Here is a 14015-nt window from a genome sequence, read left to right as displayed (position 1 = left end):
CTTAAATGTCTCAGTCTTCAATCATTAATTTATAATCATAACCTCTGTCACTTACAGAATGCTCCAACAATGCGCCAATATTAGCATTATTAGTGTGAACAATCTCCCTAACCGCAATTTTAATCCAAAGCTTCAGCAAGAAAACACTGAAGCTTTAGGAGAACTATACATTTTGCTACAATATGCATTATAATCCTCTAGTTCGTTAAAAAAATACTTCTTTTCAGCCCCTCTCCTCTCACAACCTGTGTAACAAAGCATCTGTTTTTTTTCTGGTATCACATTAGAGACAGCAGGCAGAAAGGATGTTGACTGTCAGTGGGAGATGAGAATTATTCAGTAGTGCCTGCTGTCTCACCAAAAGAATCAATGAGGCAAGCACTTAACACAGTTGAAGGTCACCTTCCATAGTGTTGCATGTACACACATGGCTGCTATGAAGTTACTGTGCCATCTGCACAGAATCTGTCATTAAACAGCAAATAGATACCTCACAGAAATTTAAAAGAAATCACTGGCAGGGTGACAAATGCACTGAAATATTAGCCATGCAGAAAGCAATGTTCATCTACAATTGTATTGTTCTAATTATCCAGTTTACTAAACCAGGCACACTACCGCCTGCATTTTTCAAATCATGTGAGGAATCATGAATGCTTTGAACTTCCAATACCACTTTAATCTGTTGGTGTCATATAAAGGAAAAATTGTCACCTGAATGAACTTTCCTGGTATGTGATAATGATGCAGTCAATCACTAGTGTGAAGGATTAAAGTTGCAACATAACTTCCTTACCAATTTCTCTTGAATGGAAACATCTACACATTAAGTTAGTGATCAGGAAACAATGGACTGAATTTGAAACTCCAATATTTGTATGTTTACCTCACTTTAGATTTCTCGAGATCAAGACATTCAAGTAATTTCACGCTAGATTTTGCCAAACCCATGCTGACATGGTCCCAGCTGATGGTATATAACGGAAACATGTACCGGGAAATAGAGAAGGCATGTCAGAAAGGCAAGGTCACGGTGATCATGGGAGACTTCAATATGCAGGTGGACTGGGTAAATAATGTTGCCAGTGGATCCAAAGAGAGGGAATTCATGGAATGCTTACAGGATGGCTTTTTGGAACAGCTTGTCATGGAGCCCACAAGGGAGCAGGCTATTCTGGACCTAGTGCTTTGCAATGAACCAGACTTTATAAAAGATCTTAAAGTAAAGGAACCCTTAGGAAGCAGCGATCATAATATGGTAGAGTTCAGTCTGCAGTTTGAAAGAGAGAAGGCAAAATCGGATGTAATGGTGTTACAGTTAAATAAAGGTAATTATGAGGGCATGAGAGCGGAACTGACAAAAATAGACTGGAAGCAGAGGCTTGCGGGGAAGACAGTAGAGCAAAAATGGCAGGAGTTTGTGGGTATAATTAAGGACACTGTACAGAGGTTCATCCCCAAGAAAAGAAAGATTATCCAGGGAGGGATTAGACAGCCATGGCTGACAAAGGAAGTCAGGAAATGTATTAAAGAAAAAGAGAGATCCTATAAAGTGGCCAAGAGCAGTGGGAAATCAGAAGGTTGGGAAGGCTACAAAAACAGAGGATAACAAAGAGAGTAATAAGAAAGGAGAGGATCAAATATGAAGGTAGGCTAGCCAGTAATATTAGAAACGATAGTAAAAGTTTCTTTCAATACATAAGAAACAAACGACAGACAAAAGTAGACATTGGGCCACTTCAAACTGATGCTGGAAGCCTAGTGATGGGAGATAAGGAAATAGCAGGAGAACTTAACAAGTACTTTGCATCAGTTTTCACAGTGGAAGACAGGAGTAATATCCCAACAATTAAAGGGAGTCAGGGGGCTGAGTTGAGTATGGTTGTCATTACAAAAGAGATAGTGCTAGAAAAGCTAAAAAGTCTTAAAATTGATAAATCTCCTGGCCCCGATAGGATACATCCTAGAGTTCTGAGAGAGGTGGCTGAGGAAATAGCGGAGGCATTGGTTGAGATCTTTCAAGAGTCACTGGAGTCAGGGCAAGTCCCGGATGATTGGAAGATGGCTGTTGTAACCCCATTGTTCAAGAAAGGATCAAGACAAAAGATGGAAAATTATAGGCCAATTAGCCTAACCTCGGTTGTTGGTAAAATTCTAGAATCCATCATTAAGGATGAGGTTTCTAAATTCTTAGAAGAGCAGAGTCTGATTAGAACAAGTCAACATGGATTTATTAAGGGGAGGTCATGCCTGACAAACCTGTTGGTAGTCTTTGAAGAGGTGACAAGAAGGTTAGACCAGGGAAATCCAGTGGATGTGGTCTATCTAGACTTCCAAAAGGCCTTTGATAAGGTGCCACACGGGAGGCTGCTGAGCAAGGTGAGGGCCCATGGTGTTCGAGGTGAGCTACTGGGATGGATTGAGGATTGGCTGTCTGACAGAAGGCAGAGAGTTGGGATAAAAGGTTCTTTTTCAGAATGGCAGCCGGTGACGAGCGGTGTCCCGCAGGGTTCAGTGTTGGGGCCACAGCTGTTCCCATTATATATTAATGATCTGGACAAAGGGACTGGGGCATTCTAGCCAAGTTTGCCGATGATACAAAGATAGGTGGACAGGCAGGTAGTACTGAGGAAGTGGGGAGGCTGCAGAAGGATCTAGACAGTTTGGGAGAGTGGTCCAGGAAATGGCTGATGGAATTCAATGTGAACAAATGTGAGGTCTTGCACTTTGGCAAAAAGAATAAAAGCACAGACTACTTTCTAAACGGTAAGAAAATTCGTAAAGCCAAAGTACAAAGGGATCTGGGAGTGTTAGTCGAGGATTCTCTAAAGGTCAACATGCAGGTTGAGTCTGTGATTAAGAAAGTGAATGCGATGTTGTCACTTATCTCAAGAGGGTTGGAATATAAAAACACCATTGTGCTACTGAGACTTTATAAAGCTCTGGTTAGGCCCCATTTGGAGTACTGTGTCCAGTTTTGGTCCCCACACCTCAGGAAGGACATACTGGCACTGGAACGTGTCCAGCAGAGATTCACACGGATGATCCCTGGAATGGTAGGCCTAACATATGAGGAACAGCTGAGGATCTTGGGATTGTATTCATTGGAGTTTAGAAGATTAAGGGGAGACTTAATAGAGACGTACAAGATAATACATGGCTTGGAAAGGGGGGATGCTAGGAAATTGTTTCCGTTAGGTGAGGAGACTAGGACCCGTGGACACAGCCTTAGAATTAGAGGGGGTAAATTCAGAACAGAAATGCGGAGACATTTCTTCAGCCAGAGAGTGGTGGGCCTGTGGAATTCATTGCCGCAGAGTGCAGTGGAGGCCGGGACGCTAAATGTCTTCAAGGCAGAGATTGATAGATTCTTGTTGCCTCGGGGAATTAAGGGCTATGGGGAGAATGCGGGTAAGTGGAGTTGAAGTCCCCAGCAGCCATGATCGAATGGCGGAGTGGACTCGATGGGCCGAATGGCCTTACTTCCACTCCTATGTCTTATGGTCTTATGGACAACTTAGATCCCAGGAGACTGGCTTGATAAATCATGTTTAATTTTTGCCATTGGTTAACACGGTGGTCAGTCACTGAAATCTATTCACAAAAGGCTGCAGATACTTGAAACAACAAAACATTCGCAGGTTATACAAAAGATATTTCAAAAAAGCTTAAAGTTTAAAAGATCTTAACCTCAAAACAGTTTCTATTGATGCCCAGCACCATCTGATACAGTGACTCAATCCCAGAGAAATATCTCTCCTACTTCATCCTATCATTATTTACTTGACACTTGCCAGTTTCTTTTCCTTGGAGAGTCTGGACCAATTTTTTTATGATTCTTTTCCAGGTTTGCTGGCATGGATTTCTGTCAATTCTAATGGTTTCAATTTTTCCAGTTTCAGCAACTTGAAGATTTCAATCCAAACTCTCTTGGCTTGGAAACTGTGTACATTAGAAACCATTTCTACTGGGGTGACCGGTTCCCCTGAACTGACTTGGTTCCTCTATCAAAAGAAGCTACATTCTGAACTGAACTATGGAATCTTGTGAAATAAACAGTTTGAAGTTTCTGGTTTGAAGTCAAAATTAAACTAATTGCTTTAAAGTGTTTATTCTATGCCAAAATACCCAGTTGTATTTTAGACAATAGACAATAGGTGCAGGAGTAGGCCATTCTGCCCTTTGAGCCTGCACCACCATTAAATATGATCATGGCTGGTCATCCTTAATCAGTATCCTGTTCCTGCCTTATCTCCATAACCCTTGATTCCACTATCCTTGAGAGCTCTATCCAACTCTTTTTTAAATGAATCCAGAGACTGGGCCTCCACTTCCCTCTGGGGCAGAGCATTCCACACAGCCACCACTCTCTGGGTGAAGAAGTTTCTCCTCATCTCTGTCCTAAATGGCCTACCCGTATTTTTAAGCTGTGTCTTCTGGTTCGGCACTCATCCACATGTTTCCTGCCTCCAGAGGGTCCAATCCTTTAATAATCTTATATGTCTCAATCAGATCCCCTCTCAGTCTTCTAAACTCAAGGGTATACAAGCCCAGTCGCTCCACTCTTTCAGTGTAAGGTAATCCCGCCATTCCAGGAATTGACCTCGTGAACCTACGCTGCACTCCCTCAATAGCCAGAATGTCTTTCCTCAAATTTGGAGACCAGACTGCACACAGTACTCCAGGTGTGGTCTCACCAGGGCCCTGTACAGTTGCAGAAGAACCTCTTTGCTTCTATACTCAATCCCGCTTGTTATGAAGGCCAGCATGCTATTAGCCTTCTTCGCTACCTGCTGTACCTGCATGCTTACCTTCATTGACTGGTGTACAAGAATACCCAGATCTCTCTGTATTGCCCCTTTACCTAAATTGATTCCATTTAGGTAGTAATCTGCCTTCCTGTTCTTGCCACCAAAGTGGATAACCATACATTTGTCCACATTAAACTGCATCTGCCATGCATCTGACCACTCACCTAACTTGTCCAGGTCCCTGTAATCTCCTAACATCCTCATCACATTTCATCCTGCCACCCAGCTTAGTATCATCAGTAAATTTGCTAATGTTATTACTAATACCATCTTCTATATCATTAACATATATTGTAAAAAGCTGCGTTCCCAGTACTGATCCCTGTGGTACCCCACTGGTCACTGCCTGCCATTCCGAAATGGAGCCGTTTATCACTACTCTTTGTTTCCTATCAGCCAACCAACTTTCAATCCAAGTTAGTACTTTGCCCCCAATACCATGCGCCCTAATTTTGCTCACTAACCTCCTATGTGGGACTTTATCAAAAGCTTTCTGAAAGTCCAGGTACACTACATCTACTGGATCTCCCTCGTCTATCTTCAGAGTTACATCCTCAAAAAAATCCAGAAGATTAGTCAAACATGATTTCCCCTTCATAAATCCATGCTGACTCTGACCTATCCTGTTACTACTATGTGTCGTAATTTCATCCTTTATAATAGACTCCAGCATCTTTCCCACCACTGAGGTCAGACTAACTGGTCTATAATTTCCTGCTTTCTCTCTCCCACCTTTCTTAAAATGTGGTGCAACATTAGCCACCATCCAATCGCAGGAACTGATCCCGAATCTATCGAACTCTGGAAAATAATCACCAACGCATCCATGATTTCTTAAGCCAGTTTCTTCAGTACCCTGGGATGTAGACCATCAGGCCCTAGCGAATTATCAACCTTCAGACCTAAAAGTCTCTCCACCACCAATTCCTGGCAAATGCTTACCACAAAACACACCCCAGTGATCCCAGAATTTAAATCCTTGCTTCCTGCACCAGTTCCCCAGCCACACGTTCAAGTCCATTATCTCCCTGTTTCTGGCCTCACCAGCCCGAGGAACTGGAAGCAAACCGGAGATAACCACCTTGGACGTCCTGCTTTTCAGCCTTCTTCCTAGAGTTCCGAAGTCCCGCTGGAGTATGTTCCTCCTCTTCTTCCCGACATCATTTGTGCCAACATGTACCACCACCTGTGGCTCTTCACCTTCGTCCTTGAGGATTTCCTGCACTCTGTCTGTGATGTCTTTAACCCTGGCACCAGGAAGGCAACACACCATCCTTAAGTCCTGTCTGCTGCCACAAAAACCATTTTATCCATGAACAATGGATATTAGAGAACATTAGAGATTCGCCCAGGCAGTTGAAGTCAATCACATGTTGTTTTAGAACAGACATATTTAGGTCATAGTCCAAAAGCAATTTACAGACCTTTACCTAATGGTTATTACACAATCATCTCATGTCCATTTGCCTCCATTTTGAAATCGAAAACATTATACGTCTCTCATCACATCACCTCCAAAGAAAACGTGAAAAGGTATCCTCCAGATGCATCATCACATTCTAAATTCTTAAAACTACTTTCGAGTAGCATTAACAGTAATAGTATTACATTCAAAATAGATTGATTTTTGTGATAGCTATATCCCATGCAAGTCTCCTTTGTTCACAGCATTCAGTTTCATTCATATTTGCTCTTGACAAAACATCCGCGATTGTATTGTCATTGCCATAGAAGAAATGATAGTGTAATGGTTTTATTACAGGACTATTAATCCATGAGACCTGAGTAGAATGGTAGAATTTGAATTCAATTTTTAAAAATCTGGAAATAAGAGTCTAATGATGTCAACTGTCGGGAAAATAAAGATTCACTAATGTCCTTTGGGGGAAAGGAAACTGCCATTTTTCCCTGGTGTGGCCCACAGGTGACTCTAAACCCGCAGCACTCTGTTTGACTCTTAACTGTCCTCTGTGAAATTAGAGATGGGCACTAAATGCTGACCTAGTCAGCGAAGCCCTCATCCCATGAATGAATTTTAAAAATCCACATGAATGCCTTTATATGCTATGACAGTAGTATTAAATTGCAATGAAATAGTCATTTTTTTGGTCACAAAATCTCTCCAAACAATGATTGTGGTCCACATAAATAAGTCTCTTTGAATTATGGAATATATAAATGTTTGCAAATATTTGCAAACGCAAAACTCAATATCTCTTTCTCTAATGTTGTGTATTTCTGTTGACAATCATTCAGTTCTGAAAAATAACTGAGCAATTAATTTTCTTGTAGTTAAACAACACCCATAATGATGGTGACATCAAACTGCCAATATGAATAACTTCTCATAACTCGGTGATGCCAAAACTGGTGCAGTTGTCAGCACTGCTTTCAATCTATCAGAGACACAATGACCTTCTTTAGTCCACTCAAATTCTTTGCCTTCCTTCAATGAGCTTGTCAAAGGAGACACTGCAGTGCTGAAGTTTGAATTGAACTTCCAACAAAGTCCATTTGAGTGAATTTGATACAGCAGTTTGCACTTGGGGCAGCGCAGTGGCTCAGTGGTTAGCACTGCTACCTCATAGCACCAGGGACCTGGGTTCAATTCCATTCTCAAGCAACTGTCTGTGTGGAGTCTGCACATTCTCCCTGTGTCTGCATGGGTTTCCTCTGGGTGCTCCAGTTTCCTCCCACAATCTAAAGATGTGCAAATTAGGTGAATTGACCATGCTAAATTGACCATAATGTCCAGGGATGAGTAGGTTAGGTGCATTAGTTGGGGTAAATGTCGAGGAATGGATCTGGGTGGGATATCTTCGGAGGGTTGATGTGGACTTGTTGGGCCGAAGACCTGTTTCCAGACTGTAGGGATTCAATGATTTTCTATTGGGGGTGGGAAAATCCAAGATAGCTCTTTATTTTTAGTTCTCTAGGTGCTACTTGGCTTTGTTTCATACTAGAACCTAAATAAGTCGCATGCACTTTGACAAAATATTTTTAACCAGATTTCTGACCAAATTGGCATTTTGTAACTGATCTATTTATTCTAATGTTCCTATCAGGTTTGCCTGAATACAAATTATCAATGTAGGTAACACAATTACACATTCCTTAAACAAATTTGTTTGTAAACCATTAGAAAGTTCCTGATGCATTTTTCATTCTAAATGGCATGGTTTACATAGATAAAGTCAATTTGGTGTTGGCATGTCTAGCAACATTTTCTGACATCTTTAACAATTCTGGCTAATAAAAATGCTTTTGTTCTCAAAGAAAAGAGTCTAAAATACTAAGTGATAAACTCATCAGATGGTGTTTGAGGTAGACTTCATTTTTCTAGAACCTTCAAACCCCGAAGAAGGGTTATTAGACCTGAAACGTTAACTCTGTTTTCTCTCCACAGATGCTGCCAGACCTGCTGAGTTTTTCCAAGCAATTTCTGTTTTCATTTCTCATTTCTTCATCAGTGCTTCATTATTATTTAAAAGATTCTCAGGCATGGATGACTCAATTTTTGAGTCAGCTGTTTGGTAAAACTCTCATTTCAGAATGCATTTGTTGTATTTCTGTTAGAGAAGATAAATTAAACATGTTAATCTCATTTACCTTACCTTGAACGTTAAATTTTTGAAATTGTCAGATAACTGAATTTCAAAATCATCTTCCTTTATTCCAATATTCTTCCTCTTACTGTCTAATTCTGTGGGCCCAAGATCTAGTCACAACATAGTTAGGAACACCCTGAATTGTTTCCTCTGTAAGTGTCTCAACTTGTTTTATTTCTACTGGTTATTCCACCACCCTCGATGTAGCCAATATTTTTGAACCAGCCAGTTATTTCCCAAAGTAAAATCAAAATTTTCCATTGGGATTTCATCTATTACAGTGACTAGAACTTTTCCGTTTACTAAGTCACATAATGGAAAACAAAAACAAACATTACTGGAGAAACTCAGCAGGTCTGGCAGAATCAGAGGAAAGAAAGCAGAGTTGATGTTTCAGGTTCAGTGATCTTTCTCCAAGGTCTGAATAAGGCTCACTGGATCTGAAACATTAACTCTTCTGCAGCTGCCATGACATCAGTTTTGAGTTATAATGGTACAAATTCAGTTTATCGTATTTATTCTGGCTTCCATTAAAATAATCAGTAGTTTAAGTAAATGAATGCACTAACTTCATAAATGAAACAAGTGGTTTTGATTAAGATTGTAGTGGAAATGCCACTCTTATTTCACAGATATTAGCTCAGATGTACCGATATTATGAACTATAGTTTGATCCATAAATTCATTTGTTAAACAGGACAAAGATCAGATATTACTTTTATTTCGGTGACTTCCAAATCATACATTGAGTTAAAAACATAAACTGTGACCAACATATGAAAGCCCTCCACATTCACTCTCTGATCCTGCTGTAATTTTGTCATGCGTTCAGAGGGAATTCTTGGAAGAGTAGTTTCCCATGGTAAACACATAACTGGGCAGTCATATTCCCGACAGCTGAGAGTTTCAAATAGGACTTCATGTCAACTTTATCCAGTAGTCGGGCACCTGTTCATACATTCTCATCTTGCTCTTCAGTGAATTCCCTCCCCAACTTGCTGTTATAGAGTGATTCAGAACAAGACTGCTTCAATAATGTTAATCATGCAAATATAAAAGCAGTAAAAACACTCAGAACATCACCAGAAATACTATGCACAATTACATCCTTTGGCACTCCTGAAAAATACAATTGTCCATCACTTTAAACATACATGCAGTGTAAACAGAGTGTAAACCAGTCTAGTGGGATATGATCTACAATGTTTCTCTGGAAGGGAAGTCTGTTTCATCTGGTGAATCCAATCATGTTACAAATCACGTGTACCAACATAATCCACTACATAGGAAGCAATAAGGGAATTAATAATGGGGAACAGGAAAATAGTGGATAATTCAAATTAATATTTTGCATCAATCTTTATGATGACTATAAACATAAAAAGGTAACAGCTGAGCAAGATGAGGATGGGAGGAAAGATCTTGTAACAGTCTCTATCATGAGGAACAAAGAATTTGATGACCTAACAAGATTAAAGACAGATAAATTGCTAGGATTTGTATCCAAGGATTTTAAAGAAAGTGACTGCAGAAATAACGTAGAGGCGCTTGTCGAAATATTCCAGAACTGACTGGATTCTGGGAAGAGGATTGGAGAACTGCTAACTGTGATGCTCATTTCAAGAAGGCAGGGACACACAAAGCAAGAAACGGCAGGCCGGTTAGTCTAATAACTGTCATTGGGAAAATGTTAGAGTCTGTTAGTGAGGGGGGAAAAAAGGAAAGCTACCATAGTTCTGCTACTCTCTTATTAGAGGCAGCTGAGTTAACCTGAGGAACATTGCGCCTCAAGCAAGGGCAGAGATTGAGGAAAAAAAAGTCCTTCAGGAGAAATATAGCTTGTGTGGGAATTGAACCCATGCATTATTCTGCATTGCAAACCAGCCTCCAGCCAAATGAACTAACTGACCACATGGAAGAAATAACTGGACATTTCAAAAAGCATCATGCAATCAAATCACCTTCCAAACACACCGTCAGTACCATCTAGAAGGACAAGGGCAGTAGATACACGGGAACACCATCCCCTGCAAATTCCCCTCTAAGCCACACACCATCTAGACTTGGAAATCACTGTTATTTTAGTGTTGCGAGGTCAAAATCCTTGAATTCATTCCTAATGGCATTATGCCTGTGACTACACCAAATGGACTGCAGCTAGGGTTAGGCAATAAATGCTGCCCAAGCCAGTGACATGTACATCACCTGAGTGAATGAACAAAAATAAATCGAAAATACATGGTGTTATTTCCCTGTCACAATGTTTGACAAATTTGCAAGCGTTGTTTTAAAATAAAACACGAAGAGTTGACACAAGAGGAACCAACATCAGTGATAGATTTGGTTTTCCAGAAGGCATCTGAAAAGGCACCAAGTAAAATGTTATTGCACAGAATAAGAGCTCATGGGTTGGAGGTAATGCATTAGCATGGAGTGAGGATTAATTAACACACAGTAGACAAGAATCAGGCTAATGGGCCTTTTTTAGGTTGGAAGAATGTAATTATGGAATGCTACAAGGATTGGTCCTAGGGCTTCAATTATTTACTATCTATATTAATGACTTGGCAAAGTGTAAATGTATCCAATTTGCTGATATTATAAAAATAGGTGGAAAACATGAGGACGTAAGAAATCAGAAAAGAGATACAGATAGATTGAGTGAGCAGGCAAAAACTTGGCAGATGGAATTTAATATCAGAAAGTGTGAGGTAATGCATTTTAGTAGGAAGAATCAAAAGGCAGACTATGACTTCAATGGAGAGAGACTCCAAAAAGTTCAATGCAAAGTGATCTGTGTTCTTGTGCATAAAACACAAAAGATTGGCATGGAGATATGGCAAGTAATTAAAAAGGCATTGGGAATTTTGGCCTTTATTGCTAGGAGGTTGAGCTTTAAAAACAGCCAAGTCTTAACAGAATTCTGGTGAGGACGCACATGGAATACAGTGTACAGTTATGGACTCCATATTTTTAAAAAATTCTACTGGAGTTGAAATCAAAAGAGATTCACTAGGCTTATTCCTGGGATAAGGGGTTGACTTATCAAGAACAGCTAAGCAAGTTAAGCCTTTATTCATTAGAGGTTAGAAGAATGAGAAAACTGAGATGTGAAGGAATTTCTTCTCCAGAGGGTAGTAAATTTCTGGAATTCTTTATCCAAGAAATGTTGTGGAGGCTCATAGACCATTAAAGAGGATGTAGATAGATTTTTGAAATATTGGAGAGGAGGGCTATGAGGAATTATCACAAAAAATGAGTTGAGGCCTAGGCTAGATCAACAATAATCTTATTCTAATTGGGTAGACTTTAGGGGCTGAATGCCCTATTCCTGCTTCTAGTTTTTTAACGTTATGTGAACATAAGTTCTTTCCTTGATGCTATCTGTGTCTATCTTCCACTGGTAATTAGAGCTTGGTTCCCCTAAACTTGGTCAGTTTGTCATAAGTGCACATTCAAAACATTAACACGAGAGTGGATGGTGGGCGCTCATCATCTGTGACAGTGCTGATTGAAAGTTAACAAATGGAGTGTCAGTCTTTTGCTTAGCCAAGGTAATTTGGTCTCCTGCTGATTTGTAGTCAAGTTCTGCAAGTTGCTATGGTGATCTCTTCCTCTGTGTAGTCTTTAATAAGGTGTAATTTGATTTTTTTCCCTCTCTCCAGCCTGAAGTGATTATACCTTTGATACAACTTTAATTTTTCATACATATTTTAAACTAGGCAGCCAAGTTCATGGTAGACTGAAATAACTCCATGAAAATTAGTTGTGGTAGGAATATTTTAGGTAGTGAGAGTAAACTTGATAACTCAGTTCCGGGCTTGGTAGGTTACTCCATCTGGAATAGATGACAATGCTTGGAGAAAGAAAATGAATACTAACTGATTCACAGTTTTCATAGCAGTTGCAATTAGACCTCAGGAGCAGTCTATCAGGCCACACCCATCAAAATAAAACACAAGGAATTAAAGAGATAGTGAAGATTTCAAAAATTGATTGGAGCTCTACTACAATTATGGATGCCTCAGAGCTCCTAACTCCCAGAATCTTATTTTATGATTAAGACCCACAGTTTGGGAAGCTCTGCAGTAGCCACTGGCACACTGTCTTGTGGTTTGTTTGACTCTTCTTCAAGAGAATTAAGTTTGCTCGCTCAGATCTTTTGCAATTAAAGGGTAGCAGGATGCTGGGTTTAATGAGAGCTAACATTACTACAATATTAGTTTTAAAGCACTCAGCATTTTCCACTCTGACTTCCCAGAAGTTGAGAATGTGGTATTGTCGATGGTATCTCGAATATTATCAACTTTGCTCATGCACTGAGAATTCTGGAGTGTGCCTTTTCAATGGAGTTGTGGATCTATTAGTTTTTATCTAGGTAGGCAATACAGCTGGCATTAATGGCATCTGGCAATGATAGTGATTGGAATGAAGCAGCTTATAGGACTGCATTCACACTTGAATGTGCAAAAAAATGTGATCTTTATCACAGTTAGCACTATGGCAACTGCATGTGTTGAGAACACAGTTCAGAGAATCATGTCAATTCATGATAAGTCCATGTCCAGGACAATATTCAGGCTTGAGCTGATAAATGGCAAATAATATTCGTTATAAATCTCCAAGAAGACGTTCAAAGGCACGATCATTGTTGAATTGTCATTATCAACATCCTGAGGGTTATCACTTACCAGCAACTGGACTGGACTAACCATATAAATACAGCAACTATAACAGCATGCAAGGAATTCTTCACAATCTCATTTCCTGATTCTCACAGCCTGACCACCAGTCAGGAGTGTGTTGGAATATTTGCCTGGATGACTGCAGCTCTAATAAAACTCAAGAAGTTTGACACCATCATTCGGAAAATAAACCGACATGATTAACACCACATTCACTACCTTCAACATTCACTCAACTCCACCACTGACAGTAGTGGCTGACAGTAGTATGCACCATCTACCAGGTACACTGCAGCAACTCAACAAGGCTGTTTACTTGGAATATTCCAAATTTTACAGACTCTACCACCCAGAGGGATAGATAAGTGGGACATTGCCACCTGCTAGATCCCCTTCAAGGCCCGTACGATCCCGGTTTGGAACTGTATCACTGTTCTTTTGCTCTTGCTGGGTCAAAATCTGGACCTTCCTTGCCAGCAGCACGATGGGTATACTTACACCACATGGACTGCTGCAATTTAAGAAGGCAGGTCACCATTACTTTCTCTAGCAATTGATCATGTCAATAAATGCTGGCCTAGTTACCAATGCCCACAACTGTGAATGAAAAATTAAAACAGAGCTAAGGCAGTCTTTGTCCATTTTCAGTTTTCTCAGGCTATGATGTCTCAAGCAGAAAGACCACACTTTGTGATCCATGTCTCCTCATATCAAAATTCCATATTTGTAAAATATTCTCTGGCTTGGGGGTTCTACTGATATCATGTCATCCTCTTCATAAAACAGGTCTTTCACTTGTGTCATGCTGCTGTGTAAATATTTGAGGTTAACTGAGTCTATTTGCTTTGAGACACAGATGAAGAGATTTTGCTCTGAAGCATTTGCCTGGGGGCTTTATCATAAAGAGTAGT

The sequence above is a fragment of the Chiloscyllium punctatum genome, chromosome 32, assembly GCF_047496795.1.
Source record: "Chiloscyllium punctatum isolate Juve2018m chromosome 32, sChiPun1.3, whole genome shotgun sequence".
NCBI classification, from domain to species: Eukaryota; Metazoa; Chordata; class Chondrichthyes; order Orectolobiformes; family Hemiscylliidae; genus Chiloscyllium; species Chiloscyllium punctatum.
The sequence above is the reverse complement of the archived record's forward strand: the minus strand, read 5'-3'. Positions refer to the sequence as shown.